This window comes from Corvus brachyrhynchos, unplaced genomic scaffold (genome assembly GCF_000691975.1).
Source record: "Corvus brachyrhynchos isolate BGI_N302 unplaced genomic scaffold, ASM69197v1 scaffold215, whole genome shotgun sequence".
Lineage (NCBI taxonomy): Eukaryota > Metazoa > Chordata > Aves > Passeriformes > Corvidae > Corvus > Corvus brachyrhynchos.
The window spans coordinates 487,156-494,250 of record NW_008237887.1 but is presented as its reverse complement, the minus strand read 5'-3'; positions in this window follow the sequence as shown (position 1 = coordinate 494,250).

The following is a 7,095-nucleotide window of genomic DNA, read 5'->3' as shown; positions in this document are numbered from 1 at the left end:
GGACACCGACCCGCGGTGCTGAGGGGACTAGGCCTGGGGACACCCCTGGGCTGTGGGAGTTGCGGACAGCCCTGGGGAACCCCTCGCCGGGGCTGCGAGGCTGGGGACAGCCCTACGACAGTCCTGGAGTCCGGGGTGTAGGCCGGTGCTGTGCTGTGGTGGACAGCCCTGGGGACACCCCTTGTGGGAGTGGGGACCCCCCTGTGCCGGGGACAGCCGGGAGGACAGTCCCTCTGCCGGGGCTATGAGGTTGGGGACAGCTCTAGGAGAGCCCCTGGGGCTCCCTCACCCGGCTCTGCCAGGGCTGTGGGCCTGGGGATGGCCCTGGGGACCCTCCTCTGCCGGGTTATAGGGCTGGGGACAGCCCAGGAGACCCTGCTCTGCAAGGGCTCTGGGCCTGTAGGCAGCCATGGGGACCCCCCTCAGCTGGTGCTGGGGACAGCTCTGGGACCTCTTTCTGTCCTGTGGCTGAGAATGGGGCTGTGGGCCTGGGGACAGCCCCAGGACAGCCCTGGGGGACTCCCCTCTGCCCAGGGGTGCAGGTGGGGCTGTGTCTGCCAGAGGTGCAGGGCTGGGGGACACCCCTGGGGACCCCTCAGACACACACCACTGCCATGGATGTTGGGTTGAAGGGGTCTGAGGGACCCCTCAGACACACACCACCTGCCTGAGGTGTGGGGCTGGGGGACAATCCTATATACCCCCACACCCAAGGAACATCCCAGGGATACTGATGAACTCTGATACAGGAGTGTGGGGTCAAGGACACTTTTGGGGGTGTCCTTGGAGACCACCTATGTTGAGGGTGTGAAGTTGGATGCAGCCTTTCTGGTGGTGGCACATCTGGGGTGTGGGGTCACCCCCAGGACCCTCTGTCTCAGTTGGTTGGGATATACTAGGATTCTCCCACCCAGGGTTCCCCTTTTCAAAGGACAGGACTGGGGGGACCCCTCTTCTGGGGGCTCTACTCAGGAGGGATTTGGAGTCCAGCCTAAAACCGTCTTTCTAGAGGTTTTCCCTCCAGCCAGGCATGTCCAGGGCACAGGATAGAGGGGCAGGACCTGGGACATTCTCCCCATAGACAGAGGGGACGTGTTGTTCATTCCTGTGCCCTGCTCTGTGCCCTCAAAACAGGGCTCTGAACATGTGTGCTCTCACCTTCTCCTTGCCTCTCGTTTCTCCTCGGATGGTTTCTTAAAGCCCATCCTGGTGGTGGAAACATCTGTGAGCTGGCACAGAGGGGACCAGGACAGGCACAGAGAGGACCAGGATGCTGGAATCTTTGGGAAGGCCAAAGGAGTGCATTGTAAGGACGTGCTGGAAGTTTTGGTTTGGCCCACACGTGAGCTCCAACCATCCTTGAAAAAAAACCCCTGCTCAGGAGCCAGGGGAAACAGGAGTTTCATTTGTGTTTGTCCCAGGTTTTGGGGGAAAGGCTGTCTGGAGTCGCTGTTGTTACTCCAGTTGTTGGGTTTCCTCTGCCTTATGGAATAGGAGTTTTCCTGTGCTCTGCAGTGTGTCCTAACACAGATTCATCCATGAAAACTTGTCCTATGAAGACCAGCACGAGTGAATTCTGGCGCTATTAAGAAAGGGATGGCTGGACACTGCCTCTGGGGCGTAGGATGGATGTGCAAACCTCTCCCAGCTTTTTTCTTCCATGGATGACCCTGACCTCTGGTCTCTTGCCTTTTTGTCCTCTAAAAATTAAGGATAATCTTGTATCTATCTGGAAATCAGTGGATGTTCATCCTGCTCTGAGCTCTGTCACAATGCTCTGCAATGCTCCTGCCTCAGTTTCCCTGTACATATAAGGAATACAACTTCCCATGCAGGACTGGTTGGACATAATTTATTTGTATTCAGAAAATCCTTGGAAGATCACGTTTGGAAATGCTAAAAAATCAACATGATATTTATTTTAATTATTGTTGTGATTGACGAGGACTCTTCAGCTCCAGCTCTGCCAACACACCTTGGCCTGCCCGATCCCTGCCAACTCCTGTCTTGGTCCAGCAGTGAAAATTTTGGGATTTTCCAATCCTGTCTCTTCATTCTTGCTCAGAGCAAAACTCAGGGAAGTGTAGGAACCTACTTCAGGGTGATGGATTGATTTCTACCATCCTAGTAAAATCAAACTCAGGCCATGGTGAAATCCCACCCTACTTTTTTACCCCCAGGATGCAGTTCTCCTTCCTCAGGGAAATTGCTATGGAGCTGCTACCTCTGGAGAGCACTGACCTCTCTGACTTCAGCCTGTAATCCCTGATCCTTTTTTTCCCTGTGAGTGGCAAGAGTAAAGTACTAGGTTAAGGGAGCAAGTGGCTTTGTGCTGGGAAATCCTGCTCTCTTTTGAGTAACTCCTTGGCGCTGGAATTGTGTCATGGGGCTTGGAGTTTTCCGAGCATCCTGCCTCTGATTTTGAAAGCTTCCTCACAGTGTGGGTTGCTCACTCCTTACTTTCACCACCGGTGCAGGTGTGGGATGGAGGGTTTGGATGTGTCTGTGGTGATGGTGTGGGTTTTCTTTTCTCGGCTGCAGACCCAAAGAGGAGAAAAAATGCCCTATTTTCATGGAGTTGCCTAGGGGAAAGCACCCTGTGCTTGGCAGCCTCGGATGGGGAAGAAGAGCAGCAGCACAGCCCTGGGGCAGTGTTTGACACTCAGGGCTGTGACAGTATCTGGCTGTAATTTCAGTTTTTACCAGTGCTGCTGGATTTTAGGGATGGGGAATTTGAGCACAAGCGGTGGGTGAATTCTGTACAAATCCACAGCAAAAAAATGCTTTGATTCCAAGCAAATCCCTCAAACCTCAGTGAACAGGACCATTTCTCTTGTTTTCCTGGAAAGACATGAGGGATGGAGCACGGATGGAAAAGTGGCAAACTTGCTTGCAGAGGGTAATTCCAACCTGTGGGATTCTCTGTGTGTTACCAGCTACCAGTGGGAGATCAGTGGTAGCTCCGCCATGGATTTTGGAGGTGTGAGGTCAGAGGTGTAAAGTCAGGCCTCCACTGCAAAAAGTGAGGAAAACACCTACCTTAGGCAAAACAGGCTTCTCCAACCGGAGAGATGTCAAGAGGTTTCTGCTCTTGGTGGCATCAGGAGAGGCTGGGAAAGCTCAGCACTGGAGAGCTGGGTCCCTGCTTCAGTTCCAAGGGAATTGGGAGCATGGTTTTGGTTTCCCATCTACTGCTTGTCCTCTGTGTCCTCCCTGGGAGCTGTAAATTAATTCCCAGGGTGATGCTTTCTGCACAGATGGACAGTGTTACTTCTGTCTTGTTACCGTTTCTTTTCCCTTTTCCCACTCAGTTCCACTCCTGCTAAGAGGGCCATGTTCCAGCTCAAATTACTGCACAAATTAATGCCTAACCCTTGCTTTTTTTTTTTTTAGGGCTTTATTTTTTTTTTTTTATATTTTATTTAGGGGCAGAAGGCTGGAGATGAGCATGTTATGGCTCAGTGTGCAGGCCCTTGTTCACTCAAGTGCTTGTTTCGTTCTAGGAGATGCTGCTGTATGTGGTGGCAGTGGGATGAGAGCAGCTTCCTGGTGCTGCCCAGGTGGACTCTAAACACACCAGAAATGCAAACAACTTCAAATCCAACCTTGGCCAAGCATCTCCTGGTAGCCAGGAGCTGTTACAGGTTCCCTGGTCCATGAAGCTGGTGGTTTGTGTTCTCTTGGGTTTTCCTGGACATTCCCTGGGTTCAGGAGGGGTTTAGTGCTCTCCTACTTGGGATTAGGTGGTGAAAATACTAAGTCCTTAAACAGTGTTATTGTTGACAGTTCCAGGAGCTGAATGTAAAATCAAAAAAGAGGTCAGAATCCCAGATTTTGGGACTCCTCTCTGGTTTCCAGGCCATTCTGCTGGTTTTGAAGGACACACGTTGCCATGAACCCTGGAGCAGCTGATCCTTGGTGCATGTCAATCAGGTGGAGCGGTGGTTTTTGCTGACGTTGCAGGAGTTCTTGCCAAAAGCTCTGGCTCTGCTCCATTTCTGCATGACTTTGGGAAGGTTTCCACTGCCCTCACAGCAAGTTAGTGCTGAGCCCTTGCTGCCTGTCTCTGGGTTGGATTTTTAGCCCTGTACCTTTGAAATGCCTTTGCAGTCTCCTGTGCTGCTGAGCTCTGCTGTGACACCTCTGCTCCTGCATGGTGAGAGAGGGTGTGTTTGGGCATGGCTTAGTATCCCCGTGCCCTGGAGAGGAGCAGGGAGCTCTGGAGTGGAGCATCCCTACTCAAATCACGTAGGGAATGTGCTCATCTCTGCCTGGCTGGATTTATTTAGCTCAACTGCTGTGACATGGAGGCAGCAGCTCTGGAGATGTAAAAACAGCCAAACAGTCTCTTGCCTTCTGTTCCCTGCTGAGGGGCACCTCGCTGGCTCAAAGACCACAGGGGTTTTATCTCTGCCAGGGTCTTTCCTCTCTCTCACTCATCTCTCCAGGCCACATCTGTTGCTGCTGCAGGGACCACTTTAAGATGATAGTCCTGCCTGTTCCTTTGCCACGTGTACCACGTTTGCCAGCTGCCAGAAACCTGTGGGTGAAGGTAGCAGCAATCTCATGGAGCTCCTGAGTTGTCTGTGAAGACAAGACACAAGGGTCACCCAGGTGCTTTTAACAAGTCCACAGATGTGTTTTGGTGGGCCTGCAGGGGCTTTGTCTCTGTGGTGCTGTGGTTCTGCTCTCATCACAGCTGTGTATTGCTTAGGTTGCTTGAGTATTTCAAGGTTTATCTCTTTAGAAATTCCTCTTGCCTCATCCCAGCGATCAGGAAACTTCCCTGCCTGGCCATCCAGGAGCCACTCTGGTAGTCACACTGACCACCACAGGTCTTGTGATGATCCGAGGTTCGTTGTCCACAGTTTCAAGGGGATTGGGTTCTGCAGGTACCTAAACTGACGTTTGTCCTCTATAACACCCAAAATCAGCTCTGGAGCTGAGGGTGGACAACATTTTGGGAATTAAAAAATCCCACTTGTTCTCCTCCCTCTAACACAAAGTGTTTCACTGGGAGGGCAGTTGGTTTAGGAGGGTGAATTTTGGCCATGGTTTTCCTGAGGAGCTAAAGCAAGGCCTCTGAGCCTCTCTGCCTCTGATTGCACAATTTTGGTGGCTGTTGAGTGATTTCAGCTTTCTCCACTTGTGGTGAACTGGTCCAAGAGGTGTAACTGAATTAACCACGGGCCAGAGACTGTGGTCAGTGGGGAAGGACTCGGAGCTGCGATACCCAGCGTGTGAGGGAGCATCAGCTCCGTGGGACAGCAGCACCTTGCTTGCTTCTGGTGTGTTTGCCACTGGACTTGTTTTTTTTCCCCATAATATCTATTTTTTTCTGTTATGCTGAGCATGTGACCTTCCCATCTGCCTTTGGTTAGCTCAGGGATCCTGTTCCGCTGCAGCCAGTTCTGTGCCTGGCCCCTGCTCTGCTCACTCTGACAGAGGAACAGGATGCTCCCTAAGCGTTCCCACTGGAAAAAATCCTATCCTTGTCTGAGCCACACATGGGTCCAGCCTGCTGCAAGCTTTGCTGCTTAGAAATAGTGAAGGAAAGCCCTGGAAAAGCCGGGGGGGGTGTGAGCTGAGGAGCATATGTGTCCCAGGAGGTGACAACCTTGCTGGCATTGGATTGGGAATGCATCAAAGCTCAGTGTTTCCAGCAAGGAGCAACTTTGCTGTGGGTTTCAGCTTCACCTGTGTCAGGCTCCTGTCTCTCCACATTTCCAGGCTGCTCCAGTGGCACTCGTGGTGCCTTCCAGGTGCTGATGCTCTTGAGTGTGCCTGGTGTGTTTTTCCTAGCAAAAGCCCAAAGATCCAGGTGATGCCCATGAAGTGGGAAGCTGGGCCCTGAGGCCAGTACTGGTTTGGAAGTTTGTTGTAAGGAATGTTGAGTCAGATCGTGTGTGTGACTTCCAAAATGTCCTGCTAAAGCTGAGTTTTAGGGGTTTGTGTCATACAAGTGTAAGAGAGAGACTAGCACCCCTGCCATGAAATTCAGCCTGCTGTTGTGGATGGTATGGAAAACTAGGAGTTTTCCAGGTACAGGAGTTCAGCCTCCTCTATCCATTTGCCATTGAATGTCTGTACCCCCTTAGCAGGTGTGAAAGTGACAGGTCTGAGGTGTCTGTCCTGGCCCTTCCCACTGGGTCTTCCCTTGGCACTGAGCTGTCGTCGTTTGGGACAAGATCAGTCGCCCTTTTTTGTGCTCCCTGGAGCTCCAGGATTGCTCCTGAGAGTGCTCAGCTCTTCCAGCTGGGGAAAACCCCTCATCTCAGTCCATGAACTGTGGGCGGGAATGAGGGTTTTGAAGCACCTCTCCCCTCTCTCATCCCAGTTAAGGAGCTGAGGAGTGCAAGGGATGTTTGTTGTTCTTTCACCGTGTTTGCCCTGGCAGGGAAATACCAAGCAGAACAAGTGAAATGGAATTGATGTTGGACAGCTGCTGGTGAAGCATCTGCAGGGCAGATTTACAGAGGGGAGATGTGGACTCAGTTGGGTTGTGGCCAGCCCTGAACAGATCAGGAGACTATTTCAGTATTCCAATAAGTTTTTAGAATTACAGGAGAGGGTAAAGGTAAAGAATTACAGGAGAGGGTAAAGGAGCCACCACAAGAATGATTAGATTTGGGAATGGGCTTTCCAGAACACCTCCCTGATGTTTTGTTGGCTTCCCTTGCAACACAAGAGCTCTGCGGATCAGCCTGGAAAACTTCACCCTCGTTGAGAACCACTGCAATTAACAGGTTATAAAATTGTGCAAGGAAAAGCCTCTCTCGTGCATGCCAGCGTGGAGCGGGGTGTGTCACTGCCAGAAAAATGAACTTGTGATTGATAAACAGCAATTAAATAATTAAATCCTCCTCCTCCTCCTCAGTGGGGATGAGGTGCGAGTGTTCCCCGGTGCCAGCCAGGTCTCTGTTCCCGTTGGACAAACACCCTCCTGCTCCAGGCTCTCCCAGGTGTGTTCAGCCCGTGGCTGAGCTGTTGTGGCCCTCTCCCCGAGCAGGTTCTGTCCCATGAGCGCTGGTGCTCAGACCTGCTTGGGGTGCAGAGTGGTCCCGGTGGGTGGATGGCAGGGAGGCATTCGGAATG